General features: G+C 47.6%; 1 protein-coding gene across 6 annotated transcripts in view; it reads right to left on the bottom strand.

The window, feature by feature from the left end:
• Nucleotides 1–15,043, bottom strand: part of FARS2 (phenylalanyl-tRNA synthetase 2, mitochondrial) — a 247,342-nt gene that overhangs the window by 123,798 nt on the left and 108,501 nt on the right. The window contains exon 6 of one of the 6 annotated variants that reach the window (XR_006719612.2): nucleotides 780–930. The exons of the other annotated variants lie outside the window; for them this stretch is intronic. The gene's annotated coding sequence lies outside the window, so the exon portion shown is untranslated. The remainder of the gene's footprint in view (nucleotides 1–779; nucleotides 931–15,043) is intronic. 6 annotated transcript variants of the gene reach the window in all.

The following is a 15,043-nucleotide window of genomic DNA, read 5'->3' as shown; positions in this document are numbered from 1 at the left end:
AAGTCCACCGTCCCCCCACACCCTGCCTTGCACGTGGGTTTCTGCGTGGTCATTTGCTGGAGGAGCAGAAGGCAGCCTGGGGGTTGCGAAGGTGTCTGAGCAGAATCCCACCAGAGTCCAGGGCGCCTCCGCAGGTGGTGGCCCCACCCAGTGGGAACAGGCCATGGCCCGAGCTGCCAGGCGGGTCGGGGAGCAGGGGTGCTGGGACACTGGCCGGGAATGGCTCTTGGACACCAAACGTGCTGAGGGCAGAGATGCCAGGCCAGGCAGCCACCAGACGACCTGTCCACTATTCATTCTCCTCCAAAGGAGAGGAGTGTGACCAGACTGCAGATACTGACCGCCATATATAAAACAGCAACAACAAAGTCCTACCGTACAGCACACGGAACCTTAGTCCATATCTCATAACAACCTATAATGAGAAAGAATATGTACGTGTAACTGAGTCACTATGCTGCACACCAGAAACTGACACAACACTGTAAATCAACTACACTTCAATTAATAAAAAAAGACGAACAGCTTCAAGAGGGAACGACAAGACATACAATGGCCATCAAACTGCCTTTTCTTCCAAAGCACCCCTTGATATCAGCATCTCCTGCTCTCCGGGTCTCTGCTCCCACAAAGGCTCCACGGGCTTGCGTCCCTACAGACTTAGCAAGCAGCTGAATGGAAGAAGCGAATGCAATTCTATACTTCAGCAATGACCACAGAGAAAAAATACGACAGAATCACGCCAAGTTTAACACCACCTTCCAGGCTCGTGTACGTACAGTTCCCCTGCTCTGGCCGCAGATTCGGTCTTTTCCACGAGGAACGCTGCCTCCTTTTAGTGGAGGATGGTGCTTAAAAACCAAGACCCGGGCACCGGGGTGCTCACCGATGCCGTCTATCACTGCTTCTGGGCCCGCAGAGTGGGCAGAGCTGGGGAGGGGAGAAGAACACACACACACATTTGTATTTTCTACCTAAAAAAATACAGTTCGTCTGATTCCAGTCTAGCGTTCTTGCCTTTCCTTCTCTGTGTCTGTAACTCTTTTCTTCAATAGTGAGAAGCAAGACTCGCATAACCCTCAGTATTACCTACCCTTTTGCTCAAGCAAGAACAAACAGAAGATGGGTTCAGAATTACTCACCCACACCATTGTTAAAGGAGACCCTAGTGACTAGAGGGCAGTATTTTTTCAGTCTGTTCTGGGGGTAACATATAGGTATGTGAAATGCACAGATCGTAACTGCACATTTTCATGGGTCGCGATGGAGGTGATACACTCTTGGAACCCAGCCATGAAGATACAGAACATTCCAATCAGCCCAGATAACACAAAAGTTGTCTAAGACTCACAGAGACACATCAAAAGGGCTTAGGAGCCAGCCCGAAGGGGCTCTCACCAGCCAAATTTGGGGAAATGAGAGGTTCACAATAAAAAATGATAATAATGGAGTAAAATTCATTGACTAAAATAAGAAGCCCTAAGTCTATCCTATGTGAACAACTGAATGAATAAATAAATAAGTCGGGGAGAAGGAACAGCTCTTCCTGGTAGAGAAATATGGCGGACATTATGTCAACCTAGTGATCAAAGCTGTTGCCCTCAACACGGGGGGCAAATGGACCTGATGGTCCTGCTACAACACAACGGGGAGGCCGAGGCAGCACTTCCATGGCAGCCCTGCAAGAAAGGCGCAGTCAGAGCCTGATCGTGGAACACCGTGGACAGCTCCAGCGGACGCCCATTCTGCTTCACCTCGCATACTAACGGAGGCATGTCTGCCTTTATTAGATGCGGCGTAAGTGTATCATAAATAAATAACCACTTATTTATCATAAATAAATAACCATTTAGGTGTTAAGTTACCACATCTTCGGGGGAAATCTGAAAATGAAACAGCCGGCGACTCTGTGCATTCCTTCTACGCTGGGAAATACAGCTAAGCAGAGATGAGGCGATTAGAGAATGATTTCAGAATGACACAGCGGAGGAGCTGCCTCCTCCAGAAAGAGGTGTGCAGAGATGGACAGGAAGAGCAGTCTGCTCGCCAGGCCTGACCTCTGGTCTGGAGCTGAAAACGCCAGCAGTTGGGACAGGGCAGACGCGCGCCCCGATGCCGGGGGCCTGCCAGTCATCTTTCTCGTGCTGGTTCTAGAATCTATTAACATAATTTGGATCTCCCTTCAGCAGCCGCTCAAGGCCCACACCCAGAGACATCACTTTCTTTGAGGTTGAATTCACTGATTAACGAGGTGTGTTTTCCACTCTCTCTTTTTTTTCTTTTCAAAGGTTAAATGGCACCGCGCAATTTTCTGTGAAGCAGGTGTGCAGCTAACAAGGTGATAATTGGGAACCTGGGGGAGAAGGAGGAATCCTCTAACACTAGAAATCTGCAGTGTCTGGGAAGAGGGCAACTGAATCACCTTCCGAAGATGCGAAATTTATGGTAATACAAGACTAAGAGCGAGAAAAGGAGATGCTACGGCTTTTAGTCATCCCCGGGGATGCAGAGGGCACGCTGTAATATTCGAGGCTGCCGAAGCTTTAGACAAACAATGCAACCAATCTTCATTGCCACCTTTTCTGCTCGTGTCCTCACGTCTCCAACAAAATACACCCTGGGAAGAGCTTCCGAACATTCAGACGTGGATAGATTTTACCAGAATATTTGGTTTTGATTTGTTTTTTGCTTCCACTTTTCAGTCTTGGTCAAGGAAAAAATATGTTCCACTTAACATACAGAATTGTTCTGGAAGAGATCTCCAAACCTTAAAACCACCGTCCTTCCCATTCTCTGCCCCCCCCCCCCCCGTAGTAATTGGTCGCTAGCCTTCAATGACGACTGGCGTTTATGTAACTGTCCTCAAACAAAGTTCAAGAGCTGAGAGCATCTTCAGACAGTGACGTCAGCAGTGCACCCGGCTGAGCGGGCACCACTGAAGGCCGGTGCCTCTGCCGCCTTCCATCCCCGCCCCCTCTTAACGTGGTCCTCTGGTCATCCGGATCTCGCTGCTTGGCCCTCACACACTGTCTTCTTTTGAACGACTCCCCAGCACCAACACTGGACTCACTCACCAACTGTGTCTCGCTGGGTAGCGACACGCCCACATCCGTCTCACCCCGCCCTGGGCCGCCTGGGATGCTGGCCCGCCCTGCAGAACGCAGCTCCGGCTCACCTTCCACAGCAGACGGCCCTGCTCCAATGTCTAACTTCTGCCTCGGCCTGAGCGGTCACGCGGGCATGGACACACCTGCAGCCACGCCCGCACCGAGGACCGTCTGTGCCAACGAAGACAAACAGAGCAGCACTGGCAGAGACAGCCACAACAGAAAGCGAGTGTGCAGTGCAGGCGAGGCTGGCGAATCGGGTTTAAATGTCTCCTCTCAGGTAAATGCTCCAGATCGGATTCTGCTTTTCCCTCCTGTTTCCCATCAACCCAGCCCCCAAAGCCAGAACCCGAAGACTCCTCCTCTTTCTCACACACCTTTACCTAAGGTGTTTAAACACCCAGCCTGCCCAGGTCAGCACGAGTCTGCACAAGTGCAGTTACGAGCAGACCTCCTCAACTGTCACAGGGGGCAAGTCTCAACTTACGTGACAAACTACATGGTCGCGGCGTCTGCACACACCAGGACCCAAGGCCTTCCAGGTGTGTCTCCTAAAATGTCTCGAGCCCAAACCCTGCCTTCTAGTCTCTCCACCGATGCCCTCTGCAATCTCACATCACTTCTTCCCGCGTCACCGCACTAGGCCTGGAGCAAAGTCCTCGCTTTGTGGCCCCGGCCCACCCTTCCTATTTTCAGAACTGGGATCATCTAAAATGGACACCTGATGATGAAGACATCTGGTACCTTGCTCACTGCCTTCCAGAGAAAATCCACACCCCAGTCCTCACACCCTAGAGCCCGCCCTTGTCCACACCCTCTTTGGTCTCAGAGCACTCCCTATAAAAACACTGAGCACAGCCCCAGACGACGGGTGGGTCGTGCCTCCAGGCCTCCCACTCAGTCCAGACTCCGGGGACCTTCATCGGAGCACGTCACCATGGCAACGTCTCCTCCGCTAGTGCATGAGCTACCCGAGGGCAGGGACCATCCCTGCATCTACAGTGGCCGGTACAGCGCCTGGCACAGAGCAGATGCTCAGAGGTTTATGAGTGAATAGCTGATAATGCTCTTGTGTTTGAGAAAATCCTGCCACATTTCATACACATGGACTAGGGTCTCAATAACCAGCAGGGGAAGAACTCCCTTTGTGGATTCCACACAGCCTGGGACCAGTTCCCTCTTGCTATGTTGACATCCTAACCTGGATCCGAACCACATATTAAAAGAGGGACGGAGTGAGAGAAAGTGTCACAAAGAAAAAAACAGCAAGCTAAATAGGAGAAATTTGGGTTTTATCTATTTTTTTATATAGTAGTTAATATTGAGGTATTTCTGACAGGACTTTTCTGAGGGATAAGGGCCCAGGAACAGTTATAACCTCTTTCCATGACCAGCAATTTTTTTTCAACTGGCAAAATGAAGTCCAAGTGACTGCCAGGAGCAGCAGTGCATCTGGGGTGGGCGGAGGAGACACAGAAATCCTCCTCGCTTTCTTGGCATCACAGACCGTGGAACGGCCTGGGAGTCCCGGGCTGGACTTACTTCACCAGCGCAGAGACCCAGTGACTCCGCGCTGAGGTGGGCAGCCCAAGGCAAAGAAGCCTAGTGCCTGCCTGCCAGTCCTGCGGCCCAAGGCTTCTGAATCCCAGATCAACTCGCTCCAAACACACACTCAGACGCGATGCTGGGGGCTCATGTGACCGGTGTGTCAGAAACTGCATGCACGATTCGCAAAGACGGCGAGAACAGAACTCCTCTTCCACCTGCTGTCTGAACTGTAGGAAACTTGATATACGAGACCTACCGAAAGCCATGGCACCGGGCTGCCCTCAAAACACAGATGTGCCTAGAAAAATACAGAGAGACAACAAAGAATGGACTGAGAAAAGCACACGCAAATAGGACCAGTGACCTTGCAGTCAGGGATGGCTTCGGTGTGGCACACTGAATTTTCAACCATGCTGTTTGACGACCGTGGTCTGTAATGCCACTAACGTGTTGCCAGCACCATGATGGCCAAATCTGCAAAAGATTTACTTTTTACAATATATAAAAACAACAAAAAAACCCCGAACAACCTGACTGAAAAATGGACTAGAATAGACGCTTCTCCAAAGAAGATACACAAACGGTCAGTAAGCGCAAGAAAAGATGCTCAGCATCACAAATCATTAGAGAGACGAAAACCCAAACCACAGTGAGATGCAACTTCACATCCACGAGGACGGCCATCGTTCAAACACGAGAGAAAATACTGGCAGGGATGTGGGGAAAGTGAAACACACTCCGCTGCTCTGTTGGTGGGACACACAATGCCGCAGCCGTGGTGGGAAACAGTATGACAGTTCGACAAAAAATGTTAAAAACAGAATTGTTTTATGATCCACCTACTCCACTTCTGGGTATATAGGAAATATTCCCCGAAAGAATTAGAAGCAGAGCCTTGAAGAGATACTCACGTATCTAGGTTCACAGTAGCATTATTCCACAACAGCCAAAAGGTGGGAGCAACTCAAGTATCCATCGACAGATGAATGGATAAATAAAATGTGTCACAAAAAGACGCATGTGTATGGGGTCCCTTTATGATTCACAGAGCCAGAGAGTGAAGTGGTGGGTTCCAGGGGCCATGAGATAGGGGGCTGGGGAATAATTACATCACGGGTGCAGAGTTCAGTCTGGGATGGTGAGAAGTTCTAGAGACGGATGGTGGTGATGGTCGCACAAGAACATGAGGGTACTTATTGCCGCTTAATCTAAAATTATTATATGGCAAATTTCATATTATTTTACCCAAATTTAAAATATTATATAGATACATTTTCTATAATAATTTATATAGAACACAAATTTCTATATTACCTAAAATTACTTATAATATGTATAATATATTTAGAGTGGAGTCAAGATGTCGCTTTAAGAATATCAATTTGACTCACTCACATAAAAGTCTGCTTTGTGGGTTTCGTAGAAGGAAGGCAGAGCTACTCACAGTTCAGAAGCCTGGATGGATGTGGGGAAGTGAGTTGTGTCAACAAACATCAGGGCAGGGAAATGGCTGCCAGTAACCCACACAGACACAGGCCTCATCACCAGGTTTCTGGTGAACAAGGAGACTCATCCAAAGACCTGAATGTTAAGAAAATTATTGCTCCGTGGTCTCGTTTCAACTTCCTGTCATGAAGCTGCTCTGGTTCAGGCTTTGAATCACCCCGTTGCTGCTAGGAAGCTGTGGGCCAGGGAAACAGAAGGAAGACGATACAGTCTTTTGAATCCAAACTCCCACCATTAAAAGACCAGTTGTCACCTGGGGCGCACGGAGGCCACACAGGCTGGTGGACAAGGAGGGATGAGCAGAGCAGCCACGATTTTTCAAAATGGGGGGAAAATGAACGTTGTTCAAGGTGAGCTTGCAAAGCCAGATTTTTGAAACACTGAAAACTTATAATACCCAGAAACACAGCCAACTAAATCGACAATCATAATATGGACTCACTTTAGATAAAATTAACATCATAAAATAGCTGAAGACTTTAAAATAAGCAAAATGAAGATATTCAGATTTCTCAGCGTAGTAACAACCATTTAAAAACACAAGGAGTTAGGAAACAAAACCAGACAGAAATGAAACACAAAGGTAGAGAGGAAAAGGAACAAATTAGTGATCTTAGAAATAAGAAGTTATTAAATTAAAAAAAACTTGGAGAAAATGATTGAATTGGTAGAAAATACTAAAAAATTCACTAAAACAGGAGGACAAATAAATAAAAAATACCGAAGAATAGTTACAACATATGGCTGATAATGAAGATGCTCCCACAGACACCAGGAGACCCAGAAAAGGGGGAGGGAGGGAGCGGACTGAGGGGAACCACTCTGCAACAACAACGCAGACGCTCCGAGGGTGGAAGGAAAGAAACCTTCAGGCACCAAGTGGGATAAATAACGACAAGTCCATGCCAAGATGCATCCGAGTAAAACGGGAGGGTGACAAGTGTGAAGAGGGAGGCTTAAGCACAACCCAAGACAATCATCGTCTGCAAAGAAATAGCACTGCGGTCACCGGGAGACTTCGCAGAACGGAGGTCAGAAGCGGTGTCTTCAAGGCGCCACAGGGGAACGACTGCCCTCCCGGAACTTCAGGCCCCGCTACGTCAACACTCAAGAATGAGGCAACGTGAAGACATTTTCCGATATACAGAGACCACAAGAGTTTACCTCTTGTAATTCTTCACAGGAAAAATATTCAAAGGATGTACATCATTAAGAAGAAAAACAAACCCTAAGAGAAGGCTCTGCGGGGAAAAAAAGGTGAACACAGAATTTGATAAAAATGTTAGTAATGTACTCAACTCTTGACTAATTTTTTTTAAAAAAGCTTTTTTAAAATTTCAGGATAATAACAGAATATTACAATTTTATGCCAATACATTTTAAAGTTAGAGGAAATACGCAAATTCCTAGGGGAAAAAGTTTATCAAACCAACACAAAATAAAAAAATCTGAACAGCCTGATAACCACAAAGAAATTTAATCTGCGGTTTAAAATTTCCCACAAGAAAAAGCCAGGCCCAGAAGACTTCACTCGTAAATATGATAAAACACTTCAGAAAGAAATAATGTCAATCTTTAAAACCCAGAGAACCAAAAAAGGAAATACTTCCAAATTAGTTTTTGTGAGGAGAGCATAATCTTAACATCAAAACCTATTAAGGGCATAAGAAACACAGAAAATTACAGACCTCTCTCACCCCTGAATACAGATTTAAAAATCCGAATCAAATCTTCACAAATCAAATCCAGAAATATATAAAAATGATAATATATCCCAACCAAATTATATTTCAGGAACAGAAGGTTGTTTTAACATCCAAAACACTATCACTATATGTCGCTCCATTAACTGAATAAAGCCAAAAAGTCATGAGATCACCTCAAACTATAAGAAAGGGTTTGATCAATTTTAATAGCCATTTATGATAAAAATTCTTACGCAAACTGGAAATAGAAGGAAACATCCCTAATCTGATAGAAGGCTTTTCACAAAAAAACTACAGCAACCACTTTAAATAAATACTTATTTCAAAACTTTCAAGATCAGACACTTAATTAGGTTTTAATTTTACATTACCATAGTTCATTTAGTTCAATCTCCCCAGTTCAATTTACTCCAACAAGAATCAAAGAATCACTCACGGTAAAACAACTTTTTCAAAGTCAGCAGCTAATAAATTGCCTTCCCACTTAGATCTGCAAACCCCCTGGAATTCATTTTTGAATAATGAGGGGTACGGGGTCAAGTTTCATCTTTTCCTTGTGGATACTCAATTATCCCGGCTTCCATTGCGCAGACGTCTCCTCCTCCCACCTGCCCCACAGCCCAGAAATCACACAGAGGTGTGTTTCCGGGCTCCCGGCTGCCTTCCCTGGGCCCCGGTGTCCACACGGCATCAGCTCACTGCCACAGTGACTGCAGCTTTCAAGGGAGACCTGACATCAGAACAAGCAGACGCTTCAACGTGGTTATCTGGCCATGCCTGGCTCTCTGCATCTCCATATAAACTTCAGAACATGCTCATCAAATGACTCATAAAACCTCTCTGAACCGCTGTTTTTTAACTACTGCTGCCATTTAATGTACATTTGGAAGCAAATCTACAAACTGTTTTTGGACAAACGTAAATGCGGAAATCACACGAGGACGGCGAACCTCCAAATGAAGTCAGCAGTCACCTCCGGGAGGGGGAAGCGGGAAGGGGGTCCTCAGGGAAGCACGGTGTGTCAAGTGCATTTTGAATGCTTTTCTTCTTTACGAGGCTCTGCGGCAAATCCCAGCGTGGTCGCTGGGTGGAGGGTGCACAGTTCTGTGTTATTAGCAAACCCAATCGGGAGATATATGCTTGTATGTTCCGACTATTTCATCATTTTAAAAATGAATAAAAATAAATACAGAACATCTACTTGGTTCTCAAACAGCAGTTAACCAGGAGTTCAAACTCTGCTGAATGGATGCTACAAGGGTCATTTATTTATAATCCACTCTCCTTGGCCGCGAATTACAGCCTATAATTATAATTTACAAATCTCACAGGGAGGCCCTTGAGAAGATAAATTCTTCCCTCAGAATAAAAGAAAACATTGGATTCATTACTCAGCCAAGTGATAGAAAGAATAATTAAGCTATCCACCATATAAATTACTGCTTATTTAACCATTCTTCACTTTCAAGATCACCAGATCATACACAAAAAATGCCAACTGAAACGCACAGTCTGAAAGGCTGTGCGATGATGTCATCACGAAGCAGTTCTCATTTCTCTGTCTACACACAGGCCAACGTTAAGTTTCATATGAACCCAACTGCTCCTCTCATCCTCCGAGTACAGACGCAGAGCACATCCCTAATCAAAAAAGGAAGAGATTTGCTTTTCCTTCAGTACCGGATGAGGCAAATCAGAGACACAGAACAACCACACTTACCTTTCCTGACCGATAATTTAGTAGGGTAAATTATTTTGATTTTATTTGGTCCCCAGAACATTCATTAAAAACCATGAATTTTCCATTTGAAATGGCTCTGATCAACACTGGCTATTCTTCGCTAACTCCGAGGTTCTCAGTCCCAGGCTGAGTCCCCTAGAGGTTAACATCTGGCCAATATAGTTAATTTAGTTGGATGTGCCATGAGGACCCTGATTTCTGTGCTCAGTTTCAAGCAGAGAAAAAAATACCCACAGCCGTTAGATTAAAGGAAGCAAAGTCTAAGGGATGATGTCAAGCACTGGGAAGCGGAAGGTAAAAGACGTGAGGCTGAGACAGCTTTCCCAGCGGCCCATCAGCCCGTTTCCTGGGTGGCTGTGTCCTCATACTGATGCCTGCAGGAGCAAGAGAGGGCCCTGCCGAAAGGGCCCGTCATCCACATTGGGCACGGCCGGTGGTGAAATAACGCAAGAGCAGAAGCCTTACTCTAAGAGCTCAGGAGAAACGCCAAAAAACAGCAGGCTAACGTCACAGACCAACCAACTCCCTCGAAAAGGAGATGTGACAAGCCTCCTCTTCTTCACGCTTAGAAAGGAAACAAGGGGGTTCTGTTTCCTGCCTCTGCACCTTGTGGTATGAGGTCCTGGTTAACGCTCCTGCTGCTGCCGCTCAAGCTGGAGAGAAAACACACTCCACGATCTAGAGCCCTGGTGTCGCTGAAGGCCTCCTGCTCTGAGCCTCTCACGTAAACCACGTGAGCAGGGCCTTCCTTGGCTGAAGCAAAGCATCCGGACGGCTGTCCTGCAACAGTCCCTCCCCCTCCACACCCGGGAAAGCCCACCGGCCCCTCCGCCACCGCCTGATCGACGAGTTCCTTCTCCCCGCGGCAGCAGGTCTCTATTCCGAGGATCTCCTTTTAAACTGCAACTTTCCCCTCAGCTTTATGGCGGTGTAACTGACAAATCAGAACTGTATAGATTTTAAGGTGATAGTTAGACATACACATACGGTATGAAAGATAATTAAGTTTTAACTTGTGATCCATCAGCTACTAGGATCTGATTTAAATGATCCCGTGCACTATAAACTTACCCCAGTGGTTCCGGAGCTAGAAATACCAAACACCTCCTCTCCTCAGACCTTCTCCTAAACACACTGCACCTAATGGGTCAACTTTCATAGGCGTCGGCAGGATCTAAGGTTTAACGCGTTGCTGAAGAACAGGAAGTCCTTGCACATTTGCATCAGGTTAATGGCCAAGAAGCTGTAAGACGGAGACTGGGTGTGTGTCCACACAAAGGTGGCGTAATACACCCTTCCGATCCACAGCGCAACCAGCTGCGGGAGGAGATGCCGAGGACTCATTGTTATTTTTTCCCAAGTGCCGTAAACAAGAAAGACATTTGTGGTGGCGATTCTCAAAATATGCAAATGTACCACCAGACCCACCGTTCACAAAAATAAAAATTAATCACAAATCCACAGGCCTCTGATGGCAGAGGCCCCAGTCTGAAGACGGGGCCACAATCCAGAGGACTCAGTGGACTGCGGCTCAATGAAATGTCCTCGCATCCGAAGGCTGGGATGTGATGTCGATGCTGCCAAGGCTGAGGATGGAACCCGCGGCACACGGACCAGGAACACCAGGACTGCGGCCGCTGTGCTCAGGGCGGCCTAGGCTGGCGGCGGTCACGGCGGTCACGGCGGTCGCGGCGGTGGCGGAAACAGAGGCAGCGGCTGACGTGGGCACAGAGCTCACTGACGACAGGCTCTGCTGTGACCGCTTTACACCTCAGCGCTGCGGTGACGCCCGCGACCAGCGGGTCCCCTCTCACCCACTGCACCTCTCCGCACCTGGCGGTCACCAGTGACCCCAAGGCACGTGCAAAAGTCCCGCATCTGGTCATCTTCCCTGCTTCTTCCTCTGCTACTTTCTTCTGGGATCAACATCCCCTTTCCAGAAAAAGACAAATATTTATGTGCCTTTTTCTTTTTGAGATGGGAAAAATGCTCATGGAAGTAGTGAAAACATTTGAGAGCCACCAATTTCACTGCAGCAGAGTGGAGCTGATGGGATTCTCCCAGCCGGATTTATCTGGGAACAGAATGTGGAGACACTGCACAATCCTGCGTTAAGTCTCTATCAGAAAACACTTCTGGGAATGACAGCGAAACCAGATCTAGGGGCTATTCTAAGCCCTGGAGATTAGCAAGTAATCACAGGCTCAAGTCCTAGTACAATTCTGGGGAGATGCGGAAGGATTTAGAGAATTAAGTAGCAAAACAGGATTAAAAAAAAAAAAGGAAAATTTTGACCTCCACACGGACTGGTCAGTACCAGGAAAATTCTACCTTCACCTATGTGTGGCCCCATCAGTGTACTTTGTATTATTTGATGATTATCTCCTGATCTGAAATCCATCTCCTCTTCTAGACTGGAAACAACTTGAAGTCCGGAACTGTCCATGTCACCGCACTGACCCCAGAACAGTGCCCCAGCGGAGGCCACAGTTCAATGTCAGGGGCTCTCCGGAGTCAGCTTTAGGGAAAGCCCCAGCTCTGTCCCTCACTAGGAGAGTTACCACAGCTGAGTTCCCAGGCTGAGCAAAGAGAGACACAAAACACGGAGAATGAAAACCGAAATCTAAGTCACATTAGAGCCTGAGTGTCCTACTCACTAGAATCAACGACGGTTCTCAAGGCGCTCAGGAAGGGCAGGCCCAGTGAGCCCCGGGGGCAGAAACCCGACTGCGCCGGCACCTGCTGGAGTGCGGTCACGGCTGGACGGACGGGTTCTGAGACGTGGAGACGACGTGGAGAAGAGGCCAGGGAAGGCAGGAGAGCCTGAAGCAGAGCCCAGGAGGGCCTGGAGGGAGAAGGTGGGGGAAAGGAGCCCTGCCCCCCACCAGCCCCGCACCATACGGCTCCCAGGTGGCCCCGGGGTTTCTGGGCCAGGGAAGCCCGAGCTCAGAGCCGGCAGCCCTTTCCCGCACGTGCCCGCGCTCTCCGCTGCGGGAGGGTCCTGCACAGCACTGCGGTCATGTGAAATACTCTTCTTAAGACAGTCCAACAACATGAAATGGAAGAAGGGGCCTCTTAATCCCTCATCCAGAGAACCACAGCTCTTCCACACACAGAGTTAAAACTGCTAACACTTTCGCCCGATCTGTATCGCGGATGCCCAGCGACAAAGTCTGCTCTGCTCGGCCTGCAGCAAGCAGTATGCTGTGATGAAAATGGAACAGACAAGGCTGAATACTGACCCTCAAAGATGTCCACGTCCTAGACACTGGGACTCGCAAACACGCTACCTTACATCCAAAAAAACTTGACAGATATGATTACAAAAAGACCTTGATGTATGGAGATTATCTTGTCGCAAAGGCCCTTGTAAGAAGGGGACGAAGATTCAGGGAGAAGACAATGTGACACACAGGCAAACTCACAAGGGCAGGAGAGGGGTTCTCCCCGGGGCCTCCCGAGGGGCCAGCCCTGTGGCCCCCTGAGCGCCAGCCCCCCGACTGACCGTGAATTTCTGACCCCCAGGACCGTAAAGTAATAAAGACATACTGTTTTCAGCTGCCAGGTCTGTGGCACTTTGTTACACGGGCAATAGGAAACTCACGCAGAACCTGATCGATAGGTTCTAATTATAAGTGAATAATTAGGAAACAGCTCTGTGATCTATCCTCTACAAAGCAGTTTACAGACATGTGCTTTTCCAGCCATCAAACCCTAACTACCGACCTGAAGTTCCTAAGTTTGTTACACAAGGCAACCACGTAGTTATGTAACAGTGCAGGTATGCAGATGCTGGTTTTACGCTTTGACGGCAGGAAAGATGTTTTTAAATGATGTTTAATACAAGAGGGCCATAGTCTACTCCGGGTATCTCTGTCTCCTAAGAGAAGACAGTTGTGAGCACACTTAAAACTGGACTTAAGCCACTAACTTGCGGTAGCAACAGTGTCATTCACCTGTGCTCGCCCCTCCGCGGTGTCAAGCCCACTGCTCTGTACAATGCCGGTTAGTGTTCCATCCACGTCTGCCAATTTAATAAGCGACCGAATAGATGAAAAAGTGAATGAGAAAGACTTAGATCCATAGCCAATCCTTTTGATCATTTAGATGGTGCTTTATTCCAAATCAACCTAGAAGGACCTGGTGCTAGAATAAAAATTAATTGCTTATTTCTTTTGAATAGGATTTTTTAAGGCCATTAAAGATGGAAACCAGAAAATTAAATAAATGACAGGAGGTATCACTTTTGGTTAGAACACAAAATGTCACAAAAAACCCATCGATCCCACTGTAACAATAAGAAAACAATAAATTTAGAACTCTCCTGCCATGAAAGATACTGGAGAGACCTGGATGCCCGTGGGCAGGAAAGAAATCCTGGAGAGAGGGGGGCCCGGCGGGCAGCAGACCCCAGAGGCTGCCCCCACCCCTCGGCAGGGTGGGCAGAAGGCCTGCCTGCTGTTAAGGAAGAAATTCTGCTGGAATTAGGAGAAATGAGCCAAATTTTTATCACCAAGTCTGGCTGGTGTGGCAGACTGGAAAACGCGGGGACAGCCTGCCCTCACTGCCAGCCAATTCGCCTTCAGGACAGCTTTGCTTAGCAAGCGCTAGTGGTGGAAGAAACCGGCAACCGGGTGGAAAGCAGAGAGAGCTCTCGCGGCCGCACTCGCAGACCCCAGCTCTGCCACACGGCCGGGTCTCACCAGCAAGGCATCCGGTCCCCACTCCTGGTTACAACAGAGAAAGCTGGCCGCATCACCTTCGCCACCTGACCGGGGAAAGGGGAAGGCTTCCTGAGGATGCATCGCTCACTTCCGCTCCTGTGTTCTTTTAAACACAACTCAAAAAGTAAGACAAGAGAAGCAGCAGGAGAAAGGTGACCTGTAACTAAGAAGAAAGGGGAGACTAACAGGAGAACAGCAGGGAAATAAACGCTGGAAATAACAGACCAGGACTTAAAAATCATGATTGTGAACATGCTAAAGAATTGAAGGGAAACAAGATGGGTGGGAAGATGCAGAATTTCATCAGAGTAATAAAAACTCTACGAAGGAAGCAGATAGAAATCTGTAGAACAGACGAGCACAGGATCTGGAATGGTTAACTCACTGAGGGGCTTAGTGGTTAACCGGACACAATAGAAAAGACTGGTAAACCCAAAGATAAGACAACGAAAACTACCCAAAATAAAGCACAGAGTGAAAAATAAAATCAATAATAAAAAACAAACGCTGGGCACCAGAGTTTACGGCATAATTCCAAATGGTTGACCTACATGCAGTCGCAGTCTGCAAAGCAAAGGAGGAAGGGAGTCGAACTGTTGGAAGAGATATGATGAGCATTTGCAAGACAGTCAAAAAGACACTAATCCAGCACCGTGCGACCCCAACCAGGATAAATCACACAGAAAATCATACATAGCCAACCTGCTAAAA

The sequence above is a fragment of the Camelus bactrianus genome, chromosome 20, assembly GCF_048773025.1.
Source record: "Camelus bactrianus isolate YW-2024 breed Bactrian camel chromosome 20, ASM4877302v1, whole genome shotgun sequence".
NCBI classification, from domain to species: Eukaryota; Metazoa; Chordata; class Mammalia; order Artiodactyla; family Camelidae; genus Camelus; species Camelus bactrianus.
Note: the sequence above shows the minus strand (reverse complement) of the source record. Positions and strands in the feature narration are given on the sequence as shown.